This window comes from Gorilla gorilla, chromosome 15 (assembly GCF_029281585.2).
Source record: "Gorilla gorilla gorilla isolate KB3781 chromosome 15, NHGRI_mGorGor1-v2.1_pri, whole genome shotgun sequence".
Lineage (NCBI taxonomy): Eukaryota > Metazoa > Chordata > Mammalia > Primates > Hominidae > Gorilla > Gorilla gorilla.
The window spans coordinates 69,060,955-69,080,765 of NC_073239.2; the positions used below are offsets into that span (position 1 = coordinate 69,060,955).

A 19,811-nucleotide genomic window follows, 5' to 3' on the forward strand; every position below is an offset into this window, starting at 1 on the left:
CTGTCAACATGTCTTCTCTGTCTAGTTTCCACTGGCCAAAGTGAGATGGATGGCCAAGCCCAATGTCAGAAGGATAAGGAAGTAGTCTCTACTATGAAGGAAAGGGGAGTAGAGAGAGGGAGTTTTTGCTGAACAATATTCAACCAACCATAGCAATGCTGCAAGATATTGCACATTTAATGAAGGTGTTGCATGAGCCAGTTTCTCCTGAAAGTGCTCCAAGCTGAGAAAGGAAATCGTTTACAGCAAAGGGATGGAAAGCAATGAAATGACCAGCTTGCCATGTAATTCCCAAAGAGGAAGTCCCTCACACAGTATCTAAGTGCCTCTGACCACAAGGAAAGTGGGTTCAAACTTACCTGAAAGCAAGGTGGATCCTGGTTTTGAGGGGCTTTTATATACTTGATTTGGGGTGCATTCTTAAAGAAAAGTAACGCAAAATTACAAATATAAGTTAGATTAAGATTAGGAAGATAGGGCCGGGCGCAGTGGCTCACGCCTGTAATCCCAGCACTTTGGGAGGCCAAGGTGGGTGGATCACAAGGTCAGGAGATTGAGACCATCCTGGCTAACACGGTAAAACCCTGTCTCTACTAAAAACACAAAAAAATTAGCTGGGCGTGGTGGCGGGTGTCTGTAGTCCCAGCTACTCAGGAGGTTGAGGCAAGAGAATGGTGTGAACCTGGGAGGCAGAGCTTGCAGTGAGCAGAGATCACGCCACTGCACTCCAGCTTGGGTGACAGAGACTCCATCTCTAAAGAATAATAACAATAAATAAATAAATAAAGGAAGATAAACCACAAGTTACACATTTTGAAAAAACTGATAATTACTAAAAATATATCAAAACTCAGAAAAACAAGATATCTTAACTATCTGACACCTCTATGTTTTCTACATTTGGGAACTGTAAATATTTTTATAATCTCTTCACTTAACAACAATTTTGCAATTTCATTTTCTATAGAGAGAAAAGATAGATTTAGTTATTCCTCCATCATGGCAGCTTCTGACTCCGGCTATTTCAAACTTGTTCTTTCTCCACAACCCTCACACTTCTAACATCAGGCATCCTGGACCTTGTTCATAGTATGATACTCCCTCTGGCCCTAGACCTTCTCATTGGGTTAGTTAACACGTTGGTCAGAGAGAATATTTCTGGAAGCAACCCAAGTGTCCATCAACTGATGAATGGAGAAATGAAATGGAATATTATTCAACCACAAAAAGGAATAAAGTATTGACTCATGGTATAACATACATGAATCTTGAAAATGTGCTAACAGAAAGAAGCCAGACACAGAAGGTCTTGCTCTGTCACGCAGGCTGGAGTGCAACGGCACAATCTGGGTTCACTACAACCTCCACCTCCTGGGTTCAAGCAATTCACATGCTTCAGCCTCCCGAGTAGCTGGGATTACAGACGTGCACCACCCATACCTGGCTAATTTTTGCATTTTTAGTGGAGACGGGGTTTCGCCATGTTGCCCAAGCTGGTCTCAAACTCCTGGCCTTGTGTGATCTGCCTGTCTCAGCCTCCCAAAGTGCTGGGATTACAAGCATGAGCCACTACACCTGGCTGGTTCTATTTATATGAAAAGTCCAGGATCGGCACATCCATAGAGACAAAAAATAGGAGTAGATTAAAAGATAGAAGCTGGCAGTGGGGGAAGGAAGAATGGGAAGTGACTACTAATGGAATTCTTTGTAGGGGGTAATGACAATGTTCTAGAATTAGTTGTGATAGTTGCACAATCTTGTGAATATACTAAAACCACTGGACTGTATACTTTAAAAGTAAATTTTATGGTATGTGAGTTATCTCTCAATTTTTTTAAAAAGTGAGAGGCATTCTTGGAAGCATTTCCTACATTTAAATAGCTAGAAATAGCTATAACCAGAAGTGCCGGAAAACTATGTAAATATTATAAAGATGGAAAAAAAATGAAGTGTGTTTCCTACTTTCACATACCACTCAGTATAATACTTCTAAAACCAGATTCCACACACCAATCAGTTCTCCAGCAGACATCAGCGGGGTGTCCTCTCTCAGTTCCACTCTGATGCTATCTACCTAGAGAGAGTATCAGATCCCACATGCCAAGCGCTAAGTTCCACAAGGCTTCCCCTCACCTCAGATGCCAGCTGCAAGCCCCCAGTTGTTTTACCTGTGCTTCTGACCGACCAGCTGTAAATCAGGGGTTCCCAAGACCTCTTCTTCGGGTTCAACTGATTTGCTAGAACAGCTCACAGAACTCAGGAAGCACTTACACTTACTTGTTTATTATAAAGAATGTTACAAAGCACACAGATGAAAGAAACATGGAAGAGATGTAAAGGTCGAGGTATAGGAGAAGGGGCTATCTACAGGCCCCCAACCTTCAGTCATCTCATTCACTTACAAAAGACACTCTTTTCACTCCAGAGATTCCAATGGTGTTAGGAGCTGTGTGCCAGGAACCAGGAGCTGAAAGCAAATATATACAGTCATGTGCTGCATAACAACATATCAGTCTAGGAAGGACTGCATTCACAACAGTGGTTCCATAAGATTATAATGAAGCTGGCTGGGTGCGGTGTCTCACGCCTGTAATCCCAGCACTTTGGGAGGCTGAGGCAGGCAGATCAATTGAGGTCAGGAGTTTGAGACCAGCCTGACCAACCATGACCAACATGGTGAATCCCCATCTCTACTAAAAATACAAAAACTAGTTAGGCTTGGTGGCACATGCTTGCAATTCCAGCTACTTGGGAGGCCGAGGCAGGAGAATTGCTTGAACCCGGGAGGTGGAGTTTGCAGTGAGCCCAGATCATACCACTGCACTCCAGCTTGGGCAGCAGAGCAAGACTCTCAGAAAAAAAAAAAAAAAAAGATTGTAATGAAGCTGGAAAATTCCTATTGACGTCATAGCCATCATAATGTCATAGAGCAATGCATTACTCACATGGGTGTGGTGATCCTGGTGTAAACTAACCTACTGCATTGCCAGTCATGCGAAAGTATAGCACATGCAATCACATATAGTACGTAATACTTGATAATGATAATAATTTTCATTTTTATTTTCTGTACTTGCTGTACTGTACAGATATTATTTTCTGTACTTGCTGTACTGTACTCTTTATCATAACTTTACAATGTACTCCTTCTATTTGTTTAAAAACAAGTTAATTGTAAAACAGGCAGGTCCTTCCAAGGTATTCCAGAGAAAGTATTATTACCAGAGGAAATGACAACTTCAAGCATGTATTGACCCTAAAGATTTTCCAGTTGGACAAGATGTGGAGGCAAAAAACAGTGGTTTTGATGCTCCTGACCATGCGTAGGCTTAGGCTAACATGTGTTTGTGTCTTAGTTTTTAACAAAAAAGTTTAAAAAGTTAAAAAAAAGTACAAAAAAAGCACATAGAATAAGGATATAAAGAAAAAATATTTTCATACAACTATACAATGTGTCTTTTAAGCTAAGTGTTATTACAAAGGCTCAAAAAGTTTTAAAAATTAAAAGAATTATAATGTGGAAAAGTTACAGTAAGCAAAGGTTAATTTATTATTGAAGAAAGAAAAGTATTATTTTATAAATTTAGTGTAGCCTATGTGTACAGTGTTTAGAAAGTCTACAGTGGTGTACAGTAATGCCCTAGGCCTTCACACTCACTCACCACTCACTCACCCAGAGCAACTTCTAGTCCTGCAAGCCCCATTCATGGTAAGTGCCCTATCAAGATATATCATTTTTTATCTGTTATACCACATTTTTTACCATACCTTTTCTGTTTGGATATGTTTACATACACAAATACTTACCATTATGTTACAGTCACCTGGAGTATTCAATACGGTAACATGCTGTACAGGTTTGTAGCCTAGGAGCAATAGACTATACCATCTAGGTTTGTAAAGTACACCACTGTATGATGTTCATACAATGAAGAAATTGCCTACTGATGCATTTCTCAGAACATCATATCCTCATTAATCAATTCATGACTGTATTTTTTATTATATCATAAATATACTAAACCCAAACTGAATATATCCTTAATTTAAAATCCCTTTAGCCACATCCCAAAATTCCGTGGGCCACTAAATGCCACATGATATGGACGGATGCTGATGGAGGGGAAGTCAGTATAGAAAGGGATCCTGGTTTTACTTTTACAAATTTTACAAAAACATATGACAAGGTGAATACATTGTTTAAGCACCATAATTAATCTCTTCATGCCCAATTACCCATACTTGTGTAGACCATACACATTTAAAAATGACTAAGTGGTCCTGAATCTTTTTATACAGCTTCTTGAAGGGAAACAAAGCAATGATTTCTTAAATCATTAATCCCTATTTACAATGAACCTGAGTAGATTGACAAATTTATCCAAAAGAAAAAGAAAGAAAAGAAAAGAAAAGAAAGAAAGAAAGAAAGAAAGAAAGAAAGAAAGAAAGAAAGAAAGAAAGAAAGAGCGAGCTGGGCGTGGTGGCTCACGCCTGTAATCCCAGTACTTTGGGAGGCTGAGGCGGGCAGATCACCTGAGGTCAGAAGTTCGAGACCAGCCTGACCAACATGAAGAAACCCCGTCTCTACTAAAAATACAAAATTAGCCAGGCGTGGTGGCACACGCCTATAGTCCCAGCTACTCAGGAGGCTGGGGCAGGAGAATTGCTTGAACCTGGAGTGGGTAGAGGTTGTGGTGAGCCAAGATTGTGCCATTGCACTCCAGCCTGGGCAACAAGAGTGAAACTCCATCAAAAAAAAAAAAAGAAAGAAAGAAAGGAAGAAAGGAAAAAGAGAGCGAGAAAGGAAGAAAGGAAGAAGGAAGGAAGGAAGGAGGGAAGGAGAAAGAAAGGAAAGAAAGAAAAAGAAAGAAGAAGAGAAAGAAGGAAAGAAAAGAAAAGAAAAAAGAAAAGAGGGGGAAAAAGAGTTTTTAACTGTTCAGGACTAACCTTTTATTCCCCTCTCTAGAGATTCTCTCATTGGAATCTCTCTCAACAGAGCCTGCCCCTCCCCAAAGGATCAAAGCCCACATTCCATTTCACCACCAAGGCCCAAGGAGAATCCCGGAGCCCTCCAAATTCTCTCTGCACTGATGACAGCCCCTCAGGCTGGGGCTTGCCCTGGAGGACTGCCCTCTGCCCAGCTGTGGCCTTAATCGTGCCATGTACCTGGCTACCTCCTTCTCAAGCTTTTCTCCTCCTCACTTGGATTGAGCTCAGGTGCCCTTCAATCCTCTAGCTGCCTGGAACCAAACTGCTTCGCAGCCTAGGGGAGCAGCCCTGCCAAACCCAGGAGCCTGAAATGTAGTCATTTGTGGGATTATATAATTCCAAATTCCAAAATGCAACTAGAGATACTTTTTTGACATTGAGTGTGTTTTATTGACTCATTTCCCAATGACCAAAACTATACTCATTTGGATGTAAACTTGTTACTTCCCACTCAGGCATTAACAATAAATCAGCTTTAAGAAAATAAATTGTCCTTCCTTCCAAACTTTGCACACCCTCTTTTTATGTTGCTTACAGCAAAGATGGTGAATAAACACTAATCCCAATGGCCATCAGACGGTTGGTTTCTGAGATATCTGGCTGGTCTAGCCAGAACTGAGACTTTTGTTTCAAAATGGTAGACCATGTACAAGCTGTAGTTTCCTCCAAATTTCTAGAAATAGTTGTGCTTAAAAACTAGATTAAGAATTTGGCTACCAATAATTTAAGGAATAAAAGTTAAAGAGGTTGCTTTTGTTTCTTTGGTTTTTGTTGTTGTTGTTGTTGTTTGAGACAGAGTCTCACTCTGTCGCCCAGGCTGGAGTGCAGTGGTATGATCTCAGTTCACTGCAACCTCCACCTCCCAGGTTCAAGTGATTCTCCTGCCTCAGCCTCCCAGGTAGCTGGGACTACAGGCATGTGTCACCACGCCCAGGTAATTTTTGTATTTTCAGTAGAGACGGGGTTTCACCATGTTGGCCAGGCTTGTCTTGGACTCCTGACCTCAATTGATCTGCCCGGATTACAGGCTTAAGCCACAGCGCCCAGCCTTTTTTTTTTTTTCTTTCTTTTTCTTTCTTTTCCTTCCTTTCTTTCTTTCTCTCTCTCTCTCTTTTTCTTTTTTTTTTTTTTTGACAGAGTCTTGGTCTGTCACCCAGGCTGGAGTGCAGTAGTGCTGTCATAGCTCACTGCAGCCTCAACCTCCCTGGGCTCAGATGATCCTCCCACCTCAGCCTCCCAAGTAGCTGGGACCACAAGCGAGTGCTACCAATGCCCAGCTAATTTTCTGTAGAGATGGGGTTTTACCATGTTGCCCAGGCTGGTCTCAAACTCCTGGCTCAAGTGACAGCCTGCCTTAGCCTCCCAAAGTGTTGGGATTACAGGCATGAGCCACTGCACCCAAGAAGGTTGGCCTGGAAAGGAAATCTATAGTCCAAACTTATAGAAGATCAATAAGAAAGGTAGGCTATGCCTGGAGGCTGTATACACTTGGAGCAGAAAGGGGTCTGAGGCAACAGACAGGGTGTAGATGTGAAAGCAGCAGCCACCAGGCAGCAATGATGGGGAGTCTGCCTCCAGGCCACACTAGATCAGAGACAGGGTAACAGGTGGCCAGTGACCTTAGGAAGGAGTGGGGAGTACCAACACCCAACAGAGCAACCACCAAATGGCCTTGCCAGGTGACACATCCTGTCCTTCCTCTTCCTGAAAGCAAGTCAGAATGCAAATCACAAGGGCAATTCTTGTCTCTCCCAAAAAGACCATGCAAACAGATGGGAAGAGTCTAACAGGAAATCTCAACCACAAAGATGAGCCCATAATCAAGAAACATGAAGTATTAGAGAAAATCAACCTCCATGAATGGAGACAATGAACTAAAGCCATGGAAGAACTCATGGATAATAATACAAAGTTAGTGGAGCAATCAGAACAGCACTTCAAGGCTGAATCCTGGTTTCCTCATTCTCAGGCCACCATTCTTTTCCCTTTTCCACACTGCATCCTTCCCTAAGTCGGGCACTCCCTATATAGTAGAAGGACTTTAAAGACATTTCTTTATTTTCCCAAATAAAATCTATTTGGGAAAAAGAACTTAAATTAGAGTAAGACCCATACAAATAGATATCTATTTCATTTCTTCATTTCCTGATTTGAAAAAGGACCTTATTATCCATCCTAAAATTTCTGTATCCCATGCTATTCACAGGTCAATTTCCCCTCATCTCTCTAGAACCACTGCAACTGCTTTCTAACTCTTCTTGCTGTCTCCAGGCTCCGCTCCTCTCACCCACCCATCTATTCTTCACCCTTTAGCCAGAGAGATCTTTCTAAAATGCAAAGATCACTCCAGCTGCTCCAAAACTTTAAACATCCTCCTGCAGCTCTGTGAATAGAGTCACATTCCTTAAAATGACCTACAAGACCCTGTAGCATCTGGCTCCTGCCTTTTTGTCTAGTCTTATCTCTTGATGCTTCAACAACCACCCCACGCCATCCCCTTTGTTCAATAACCCACCCATAGCAAACTCTTCCATTTGTTCCTCTCCAAGCTGTTTTCTCTGCTTTGAATGGATCTTCCCCTGCTTTTCACGAAGGCAACAGGTTTCAGCTGTGCTTCCAGAGTTGGGGAAGCCTCTTCTGTACTCCCATGGCACTAAGTATCTCACCCTGCATTTATCTCTCAGACAATAGGATTTAACAATGGGTTTTCTTGTCTGTATCTCCACCAGTGTATAAGCCCCAGAAGACAGAGACTTCTTTGTTCTCTGCCTTATCCACCCGTAAAGCAAGGGATGCACACCATGATGACCTTTGGAATTGATGAGCTATCTGATGCCTTTATCGATACTTTTGTGGCACACTGAGCAAATTTAGAGCCCAGCAGAAACATGATCATTTCCCTCTTCTCCCACAGAATGGATTTGCAGGCTATTCTCAGACCTACCTCGATTTGTAGATTCATCTATTCACTCAATAAATTCACTCAATAAATACTATGGAGGGCCAGGAATATTCCATATTCTGGGTGCAGCAATAAACAGAATGGAGGCAAATCCTCACCCTTGTGGAGTTCATTTTATAGGAAATTACTTGGCCAGCAGCCTCCTCTTTCCCACCCATCCTAAGACCAACTTGCCATTCTGCTGGGATCCTCCCCAGCTGCTGATGAGTCCTGCTGGTATAGAGCATCAGGTTTCATAACCACACTCATAGCTTCTTTTCTTTCATTAAAAAAAACTTTTTATTATGGAAGAGTTCAAGCAAATACCAAAGTAGAGATAATAGGATAATGAGCCCCCATATATCTAACACATCAACACATCGCTGACGTTGTCTCATTTATAGCTCTCACACTCTTTTCCATTGCCTACCAGATTACTTTAAAGCAAAACCAGACATCTAAGTCGTTTCATCCATAAATCCCTTCTGGAGGAAGAGGGCTTTCATATGGACTTGGAGAATGGAAAGGTCATAGATAGGGTGGGAAGAAGGCAGAGTGGCATCCTAACAGGGAATGAAAGCACAAGAAGTTTGGACAGGAAATGAGAATTATGTATACAGAGTCAGGAAGAAACCCTCCTGAATGGAGAGAAAGTTGGACAGATCAGTTGGAAGTGATTAAGAAAAGTTTCAACCCGCCAGCTCCGGAGCAGCCCGCGAGCTCACGCCAGGCCTCTCTCCAGCCTCAGCCTGCAATCTTACTAGGCACAGCTCTCTGGCCCTCGAGGCCTTCTGCACCCAGCTGTGACCCCCGCCCGGCCGTGGCTATCGAGTCAGTTCGCTGCTATTCCCATGGGTCACATGAGACAGATGAGGAATTTGATGCTGTCCGGGTAACATACTTCAACAAGCCAGATATAGATGCTTGGGAATTGTGTAAAGGGGTGAACACACTTGTTGGCTATGATCTGGTTCCAGAGCCCAAATCACTGATGCTGCTTTGTGGGCATTCAGACAGTTATATGATTTTGCTAGTGCAGTTGGCATCCTAGAGGCTGTTAAGGACAAAGCAGGACCTCATAGGGAAATCTGCCCCTATGTCATCCAGGAACTCAGACCAACTTTAAATGAACTGGGAATCTCCACTCCGGAGGAACTGGGCCTTGACAAAGTGTAAACCCCATGGATGAGCTTCCCAAGGATTTATTGATATTGCTACTTAAGTGTAAACAGTCACCTGGAAATACTGATGATAATATATTACCTTATTTGAACAAGTTTTCCTTTACTGAGTACGAAACCATGTAATGATAACTTGGACTTTAATAAAAGGGAAATGAGTTCGAACTGAAAAAACAAACAAACAAACAAACAAAAAAGAAAAGTTTCAAATGCCAGCCTGAGGATATAGGTTCCTGCAGAGGAGGTTTAGTTAGGTATTCACAGGTTTTAAGTGTATCAAGGCAAGTTAAGCAGTGTTCAAGTGAGAATCATCCAAGCTGAACATGGGCCCAGGAGACCCAAGAAGAAAAATGTATAGAGGGCAGAAGCATGAAGGGGCCCATTACTATAATTCACATGACAAGGGCCCAGACCACCGTGGTACTGGCAAAAATGGAGGGAGGAATGGGCTAGGATGTGGTTTAAAGGTTGAAGGGATAGAATTCATTGCCTAGCTCAAAAGAGTAGTTAAGGAAAGAATAAGAGATGACTACATGGCTCCAAGTCTGGAGAATGGAAGTCATCTACAAAGTCAAAGAAAAGGGAGGGGAATCTTTTTGGGAGATAAGTTTTATTAGGTTGATGCAAATTAATGAAAGAAATTGCCGTTTCTTTCAATGGCAGAAACCACAATTGCTTTTGCACCAACCTAATACTTTGGATTTAATAATGGGATATATGAGTATAAATATTTCACAGTCCATGGAACGTATAGAATTGGCACTGGAGTAAAGTGGTATAGGTTTAAATTTATCCACTTAAAATTGATAGTTGAGGTCAGGTATCTCTATCGGTTTAATGTATGGAAAATGGAAAGGGAAAAAGGGAGGAAGGAAGATTGAGGAGAGGAAGGAAAAGGTAGAGGAGGACAGGCATGGGGAGGGGAAAGGAAAAGAGAGAAAAGGCAAGCAGAGGAGAGAGCAGGAGAGGAAGAGAAAGGAGAGGAGAGAGAAAAAGGAGCAAGTCAGGATGAACAAGAATCATGGCTAAGACAGAAAAGGAGGTAAGAGTACCAAGATAGTCAAATAATCTTAAAAACTGAAGAAGGGTGCCTTTCTAAAAAGAAATTTTAATCATTAGTGAGACTGGCGGTTGGAAAAGCCCACTGAATATGCATGATGTCATGTACTGTACATTCACAACACACACAAGGCCACATTCAATCTGTTGACCTTGAGGGCAGAGCACAAGGCTCAGTTGTTCCCGCCCCGACCCAACCCTCAGCGTTTGCCTCTGAAGAGAAGGAGAAGTCTGTACTGGGAGAGTTGGAATTCTTGAATCAGGCTAGTTGTTAGCTATGTTGTGAAATGGGCTCATTTTCAGAAACTAGAAAATTCATTTCTGCTGATAGTCACTGTAGTAAGTAGATGATGGGTCACTCTAATAAGTAATAGGCTTGAGCGAAAAATGGGTCCCTAATTTGCTGTCAGGGATAGAGTGACAAAACCAGGATCCACCAATGGAGAGGAAACAGCCCAGCTTGGAAGGAATGATTTGTACCCCAACCAACACTGTGATGCAAACACAATTTGGGTGCCTCCTTTAGTGACATCAAGAAAAAGAAATCTAATATGTAGCCATATTAAACAAACTGAAATCCACAAATCATGTTAATCACGGGGCAATTTCATAATGGCATGGATTAAGTGGTGATGACATTACAAATATAAACAGAAGGAACATCTTTAAAAAGTCCAAAAAAATTGGAATTTGTCTGTGTACTACCAGAGTCACATGGAAGAGAGGGTTCCTGGGTTCTAGATAATTGGTAGTGACAATATAAAGATAAATCATCCTACAGAAAAGATGGTTACTTCATGAGATAATTTTTCTCTTTTCATTTGTTTTGAATATTCAGTTTCCTTTTTTGCCATACCCTATGATTACTAAGATTTATTTTTTCCATTGTTTTTAAATTATTATTATTTAGAAATAATTTAGATTTTTAATTATTCACAAGGAATTTGCTATTTTCTCTATTTTTGAAAACCTTTATGTTTATTTTGAAAAACATAGACATTTTCAAACTTAGAAAGAATAGTACAATGAACTCACATGCACCTATTACCCCATTTCAACAATTAATCAGCAGTCTGCCACTTAAAAAAACAGCTATTCTTCCTTTTTTACCTCTCCTCTTCCTATTTTTTTTTCCTGGAGTATTTTAAAGCAAATCCTGGACATCATATCAACTCACCAGTAAATACATCAATATGTATTCATCTTTTACCAATAAGAACTTTTTAAAAACTGGCAATCGTGCCATTATGACAGTAATACAACTTATAATAACTTCTTTATATAATTGAATACTAAGTCTGTGCAAATTTCTCTGATTATCTCAAAGATGTATTTTATAGTAGGTTTGTTTAAATCAGGATCCACACAAGGTCTAGACATCAGTTATTCCATCTCTTAAGTATCTTTTATTCTCTAAAAATTTATCCCTCTTTTTATATGCAATTATTTTTTGGAGAAACTGGATTGTTTGGTTTGTAGAATATCTCATTCAGGATTTGGTTTATTGCATCTTCATAGTCTTGTTTAAATTGTTCTATTTCTTTTGTTTTCTTTAAACTGGTAGTTAAACCTACTGACTTGATAAGATTTTTAGGCAAAAATACTTCTAAGTGGTGGTATGTTTTTTCTACTGCACAACATCATTATATGGTCCAGTTGTACTTTTAATGATACCAAGATTGGTGATTGGGTTTTGATGAGAGAAGCCTAATATTTCCACTATGAAGTTCTTTGTCAACTTTTAACCTGTATTAGCAAACGGGTTAAAAGCGACTCATAATTGTTGCCTGGATTCATTTTATAGGGATTGCAAAATGATGATTTTCTAATTCTATCATTTCTTCTGCATTTATTCATTGGAATTATACTATAAAGAGCTTCCCCTCATCAACAGTGTGGTTACCCTGAAATATAGTACATACAAGAAAGGCAGAATAAATCCTTTAGATTTCCCTTTTCAATACATTTTTGAGTAATTTTAGCAGCCTCCAAAGATGACCAAGGAGGAATTTTAAAAGTCATTAAATACTCACGAATTTTTAGATATCTGATGTATTTTAATTCTTTCTCACACACAAATTATCCCATTTTTGGCCAGTGGGAGCCCCTTAATGGCAGTTCTTGTGTCTTTTTGATATGACCCTAAAACTGCCTTTACAAAGTTATGACAGTAAGAGAAAGCTGGCATAGCTGACTCCATCTTGCTTCTAACCTCCAAGCTGTCATTTGCTGAGCATAGGTCAAGCTAACTTTGGGAGGATTTTAGTTTACAGTTTAACCTTAAAGCAAGGATGATAACAGCCACTCCCAAAACTAAACCACCTTTGTAAAAATAATGGAAGACCACAAGATTAGGATTATGAGAAGGGCCTGAATTCTGGTTAAGATACAGGCATAGTTAATAACCAGCCATTGTTCCAGAGGTCACAAGATTTGTAACTTCTCCAATTATTCCTGTAGATAACATCACTATTGTAGAACCTAAGACTGGCCTTTTGAGATGTTTTTAGACTTTTACATTTATGGCAACTGACTGACTCTACCCAGACCATGACTCGTGACTGAAATGGTCCTGTGGCCGCCATCCAGAGGCTGACTCAGCACATAAGGACCATTTTCCAGGCTCCTATGACTGCATCCCCAACTAATCAACATTTCCCATTCCCTAGCCTCCTGCCCACCAAACTCTCCTTGAAAAACTCTAACCTCCAAGCCTTCAGGAGACTGACTTGAATAATTCCAGTTCTTCTACATGGCCGGCCTCGTATTAATTAAACTTCTTCTTTACTGCAATACTGTGGTCTCAGTGAATGGGTTTTGTCTCTGCAGCGGGCAGGAAGAACCCATTGGATAACTACAGCCCCATTTGTTTTGAAAGGCTTTCTTGTTTCTTCTTTGACACAAAACAATGTCCCAGACTCACCTTTTAATTTTTGCCCTAGACTTGGAATCAAGCATTTTTCTAAAGAGCTCTAGGTCCTGTTAGTTGGGAATAGTGAGAGGTGACAGCGTGCTGGCAGTCCTCACAGCCCTCGCTCGCTCTCGGCGCCTCCTCTGCCTGGGCTCCCACTTTGGCGGCACTTGAGGAGCCCTTCAGCCCACCGCTGCACTATGGGAGCCCCTTTCTGGGCTGGCCAAGGCCGGAGCCGGCTCCCTCAGCTTGTAGGGAGGTGTGGGGGGAGAGGCACGAGCGGGAACCGGGGCTGCGCGCGGCGCTTGCGGGCCAGCCGGAGTTCCAGGTGGGCGTGGGCTTGGCAGACCCCGGACTCCGAGCAGCTGGCCGGGCCAGCCCCGAGCAATGAGGGGCTTAGCACCCAGGCCAGCGGCTGCAGAGGGTGTACTGGGTCCTCCAGCAGCGCCAGCCCACCGGCGCTGCGCTCGATTTCTCACCGGGCCTTAGCTGCCTTCCCGCGGGACAAGGCTCCGGACCTTTAGCCCGCCATGCCTGAGCCTCCCACCCCCTCCATGGACTCCTGTGCGGCAGGAGCCTCCCCGACGAGCGCCACCCCCTGCTCCAGGGCGCCCAGTCCCATCGACCACCCAAGGGATGAGGAGTGCGGGCGCACGGCACCGGGACTGGCAGGCAGCTCCACCTGCAGCCCTGGTGCGGGATCCACTGGGTGAAGCCAGCTGGGCTCCTGAGTCTGGTGGGGACGTGGAGAACCTTTATGTCTAGCTCGGGGATTGTAAATGCACCAATCGGCACTCTGTATCTAGCTCAAGGTTTGTAAACACACCAATCAGCACCCTGTGTGTAGCTCAGGGTTTGTGAATGCACCAATCCACACTCTGTATCTAGCTACTCTGGTGGGGCCTTGGAGAACCTTTGTGTCCACACTCTGTATCTAGCTAATCGGGAGGGGACGTGGAGAACCTTTGTGTCTAGCTCAGGGATTGTAAACGCACTAATCAGCGCCCTGTCAAAACAGACCACTGGGCTCTACCAATCAGCAGGATGTGGGTGGGGCCAGATAAGAGAATAAAAGCAGGCTGCCCCAGCCAGCAGTGACAACCCACTCGGGTCCCCTTCCACAGTGTGAAAGCTTTGTTCTTTCGCTCTTTGCAATAAATCTTGATACTGCTCACTCTTTGGGTCCACGCTGCTTTTACAAGCTGTAACACTCACCACAAAGGTCTGCAGCTTCACTCCTGAAGCCAGCGAGCCCAGGAGCCCACGGGGAGGAACGAACAACTCCAGTCGCACTGTCTTAAGAGCTGTAACACTCACCTCGAAGGTCTGCAGCTTTACTCCTGAGCCAGCGAGACCACGAACCCACCAGAAGTAAGAAACTCTGAACACATCCGAACATCAGAAGGAACAAACTCCAGATGTGCCACCTTAAGAGCTGTAACACTCACCGCGAGGGTCTGCAGGCTTCGTTCTTGAAGTCAGTGAGACCAAGAACCCACCAATTCTGGACACAATAGGATTTAAAAACCACAATCTGGATGCTTATTTTGTTAATTACTGCTGAGTTGTCATTCCTTTTAGACTTTTTCAAGGGACAGAGCAATGAAATATGCATTTTAAAATTTATTTTAAAAGATAAAATGAGTTTATAGTGATATGTCCAATTCAAACGCTAGATTATAAAATTTTTACTTACCTTCTTTGATTTTATGTGCTTATTTGAGTAATCTTACTGTTACTAGTTATTCTGATGTTCTAGAATCATTTATATTTGAAGCAACAGCCAAGGTTTATCAATGCCTGAAAAGTGAAACAGAAATGATAAAGAAAATAAAGGAAAACATCAATGCAGAAAGGAACTATAGTAAATATCTTTAGGGATGTAAAAGAAGATATTACCTCCATGGAATTATTGCAGAGAACTCTTAACCTAGGTTCAGTAGTCTTATTGCCTATTATTTTTAAGCTATATATGTGTTGTAAGCTAAAGTTGATAAGTAATTATGTTAATATAGAGACTGAGCTTTTCAGCATAGGAACAAGAAGATACAAATATAAAATCAAATAAGCAAAAACCCTGTAATCATAAAAAACTGGCAAATGTTATTGAAAGACCACCATCTGGACACAAGGGCTCCTTGGGAAAACACCACAAGAAGGCAATAAGCCAAAGCTCGAAATTCTACAGAACCTATTATCTGATTTCTTCTACAAATGAATAGCATGAAAAGAAGAGAGGAACTAACGTGTATTTTGTATAGATCTTACTTGGTTTCCAACTCAAGCCAACTTCAAAAAAGACATTTTAGACAACAAAAGAAAGTGGATCACTGGGCATTATGTGAGGTGAAAAAATTACTAGTTTTGTACTGTTATTTGTTAAAACTCCTTATCTGCTAGCAATGTATTTTGCAGACTTTACAGATGACATGATACTTGGAATGTGTTTTTACATATCTAGAAAAAAACTGGAAGGGACATAAGTGAAACAAACTTGGTCAGATATCGAAGTTAGGTGGTGTGGGTTCATCATACTATCCTCTAATTTTTGTATGTTTGAAAATATCCTTAATTTTTAAAGGTTAAAGAAGACTTTATTTAGAAACACTAAAGAAGACAAAAATAAATGGAGAGATATAAGGATGCTTTAAAAAGGTAATTAATTAATTTAATTATTTAAAAAGCACAAGAAGACAAGAAAGAATCCAGCTCAAATCCTATGTCCCAGGGTCCAGCAACTAGCAGGGTGTGCCTAAAATTCCCCCAAAGCCGCAGCTGAGGACCTGAACTGGAGGGCAGATGTCCCTCCACCCTCCTTCCTAGGGCAGCAATTAGCACTCCAGTCTTCTGGTTGGAGGCTCTTTGTGCAGCAGGCTGCACGTGCAGCCTCATAGTTCACAGAGCCCTTTTGGACACGGAGTGAATAGTTGGTTACATTCTCCACATTTTTATGCAGATGACATTGCTCATGGTGGATACTAGAGCTGGGGCAGCTGATGAGGAAATCACCAGGGGCGGCTCAGAAAAAAAAAAAATTACCTCCCTAAGGGACACTACAGGAAACCAGCCCCAAAGTGATTTCTTTTGAAATTCGGGGCAGCAGCAAGCTCATATTTCTTTTGGTTAGTTCCTTCACCATGGTTGCCAGCCTCAGTAAAGCTGAGTGTCTCTATCTCCGCCTCTGTCTCCCTCATCAGCTATTGTTTTACCTCACCCACCCAAGGTATGGGAGGCCTCCATTCCATTTAGAGAGCTCCTGGTGCTTCCTGGTGGCTGGTGATGATTCATTTTTATTCCCTTGAATCTTCCCCATGGCCAGATCATTGTTGTCCATATCCTTCCCTCCAGGAAACAACAAAAGGCAATATTTGGTCTTTTGGCTGGAGTCTATGCCGGACCAACACATCCCACAAATGGCTTGAGCTGAGGGTTCCTCCAGCCCCCTGAGATTTCCCAAAGCATTTCGAGATAAACTCTAATAGTAGGATACATTTGCTTTCCGGTTGAAGTGATGGGTTATATGATTCATCTGTTCCCTAAGATTTCCAGTTATAGTCATGAAATCTGGCCTCTGCCCCTGATGTAAAACCCTTGTGTTTATAAGAAGTAACCTAAGTAACCTACCACATGTTCAGAGTTGGAAACCTACTTCCTGTCCCCCGAGTTTGTAAACCCAGCAAGATATATTTTCTCTTTTCAGCCATGCTTGAAAAGTTGGTATAACTGAAATAAGTTTTAAATAAGGCAAATTGGAATAAACTCCAACTCAATGATTTCATCTTCCCAATCCTGCCCCAAATCATGGCCATATCAGTGGGATTTCCAATTGCAAACAGCACCAAACAGCACCAAATTAATGTTAGCAAATTTTAAGGATGAGAAGTGACCTCGGCCATCCAGAATTGGATTTGTAGCAGATGACAAGATGCTTAGAATCACAGACCATCAGAGATGGCCGACTTGAGCCAGCATCGACCCTCTCCTTTCACAGGTGAGAAAACTAAAGTCCAAAGACAGTCTTATTTTAAAGCCTAAATTGCAGGGGTAGCGAGTGAAACCAGTTTCAAAATGAGGTTTACCACAGAGGAGCCCAAACCCACTCTCTCACTCATGTCACATTCTGAAGTGTCCTTCTTACTGGTTTCCAACTCTTCACCTCTCTCTTCTTATCGCTTCCCCCTGCCCTCCACACTGCTCCCTGCTGCAGCCACTTTCTCTGCAGCACAGCCCTGATCATATCTCCCCTGGCTCAAAACTATTCCATAGTTCTCAGCCTTGGCTGTTCCCAATGTCATTCCAGTTGAACTTCATACTTCACTCGTGTGCCCTGCCCAGTCCATATGGAAAAGTAGCTGCTCCCAAGAGAGCTTTGTGCCTATCTCTTTTCCCATGTGATTTTCTCTGCCCAGAAGATTCTTTCTCTTTAACAGGCAAGATCCACCTACCCTTTAGAGGCTCGGTTCAGATACCATTTCCTCCACAAATGCTTCATTCACTCTCCTAAGTGAAAGCCAATTCTCACCTTTTTGTCTCTTTGCACTGTAGATCTCTATTTTGGCAGGTAACACATTCTATTTCATGTAATACAGTAGTTAATTACGAACATTCTGCATCTTCCCACTTGACACTAAATTCCTGTAAGTGAGAAACTAGATCTTACTTACAACCCAGCACAGTTATTTGTTTAGAGTGAACATCATTTTTTAAAATTAAATTGGGTTGAAATCCACTATCTTTGGAAACCCAACAGCATTTAGGCATATAATTCTAAAGAGCTGAAATTTAATGTTTTATGTACTTCTATCCTTGATAATCTCAGGTACGCTGAAGGACATTTTTATCTCCTATAATATGTCATGGATAAAAATAGGGAGCATTCTTTTTTCATTGCTATTAGGTCATGCTCATGTTCAACTTTTTTTTTAGAGATGGGGTCTCACTATGTTGCTCAGGCTAGTCTCAAACTCCTGGGCTCAAGCAATCCTCCTGCCTCAGTCTCCCAAAGTGCTGGGATTACAGGTGTGAGCCACTGTGCTCAGCCAACATGTATTTATTTAATACACCTAGAATGCAGAAAACACTGTGTAGGTTGCTGCGGGGGTAGAGAGGTGAATAAAATCTGGGACACAGACCATAAAATAGTTGTGATGGGGGGCCAGGTGCGATGGCTCACGCCTGTAATCCCAGCACTTTGGGAGGCCGAGGCGGACAGGTCACAAGGTCAGGAGATCAAGACCAGCCTGGCCAACATGGTGAAACCCCATCTCTACTAAAAGTAAAAAAAATTAGCCGGGTGTAGTGACGTGCGCCTGTAGTCCCAGCTACTTGGGAGGCTGAGGGGGGAGAATTGCTTGAACTCAGGAGACGGAGGTTGCAGTGAGCCGAGATCAGGCCACTGCACTATAGCCCAGGCAACAAAGTGAGACTCCATCTCAAACAAACAAACAAACAAACAAAAATAGTTGTAATGGGTTTATTTTCACAGCTATGAACTCAAGGGCCAACCCAGGCATCAACTCTTAGACATTTCACAAATAGCAACTGCTAATCACCCCTGTCTGCTATTAAAGAAAGTTGTGAAAGACTAACAGCCTCAGGAACTACCCTTAGTTAGGAATCAGAAGATCATGGGTCTACTTCGGATGGACTCTACCAAATTTCTATCAGCATGGCCTTGGACAAGTTGCTTATTTCTATTCATCTTCCTCATCAGCAAAACAGACTCTTCATGAAAGGGCTCTTCATGGGTTCCTTCAAGGACATAGGTGTGTTAAAGCAAAATAAATATAGCCTGAGAAGGACTCCATTCTTCTATATTTGAGTCCTTGTGGATGAACTGTAACCTAGCTTAATAAACAAGATTGAAAACCTAACTTAGGAGTATGCATCTGGAACAATAGCTGAGTCTTGGCCAATCCCAGCAGCCGTACTTCAACTACTCACACACTGATGAGTGTTCAGACTGTGTTCAAAAAAGGCAAATGCAACCAGCTGTTCTGTACGTCACTTCCGGTTTGTGTACTTCATTTCCCTTTTTTTGTCTATAAATCTTCTTCCACCACGTGGTTGTGCTGGAGTCTCTGTGAATCTGCTGTGACTCTGGGTGCTGCCCCATTCGCAAATTGTTCATTGCTCAATTAAACTTCTTTAAATTTAATTCAGATGAACTTTTTCTTTTATCAGGTGTCACCTAACATACAAGTTTGTGGACCAATTTTGCAAACATATGGTATGAATTAAAGCAGTGGTTCTCAAAGTGTAGTTCCCAGACCAGTAGCATCTGTTGGGAACGTGATAGAAATGCACATTCCCAGGCCCCACCCTTAACCAACTGAATCAGAAACTCTGGGGCTTTTTGTCTGGGGGAATGTTGGGTTCTGGTGCTTCCTCTTTTCCAAGTGAAGGGTGGTGCTGATGCTGTGGTCAGCTGAGTTGGGGTAGGCTCTCCCCATCCTACCAGCTCATCCTCCAGACTAGGCTAGAATCAGCTCGCCTAGCTCCTGAAATACTTCTGCTTGCCAAGGCACCAGGAGCCCATAACGCCTACTCTGTGAGCTTTCCTCACAGAGGGAAGGCTCTGTCTGAGGTTTAGTGAACAATGATTGCGAAAATACTTTGAAAATTGAGAGGGGGCCATGCAAATGTAAATATTGTTAAAGTTGCCAACTCTTTAGGAAAGAGATGTGTGAAACGGGAAAACAGAATACAAGGAAAAGACACTCGTGACAGA

General features: G+C 42.2%; 1 long non-coding RNA gene and 1 pseudogene across 1 annotated transcript; one reads left to right on the top strand and one right to left on the bottom strand.

The window, feature by feature from the left end:
- Positions 1 to 2,264: 2,264 nt before the first annotated feature.
- Positions 2,265 to 16,603, bottom strand: LOC134757182 (uncharacterized). The gene is made up of 3 exons (XR_010130879.1): positions 16,300 to 16,603; positions 14,778 to 14,881; positions 2,265 to 2,467 (listed from the first exon to the last, which is right to left on the bottom strand). It is a non-coding gene; the product is annotated as an uncharacterized lncRNA (long non-coding RNA).
- Positions 6,752 to 9,124, top strand: LOC101151774 (cytochrome c oxidase subunit 5A, mitochondrial-like; annotated as a pseudogene).
- Positions 16,604 to 19,811: the final 3,208 nt, after the last annotated feature.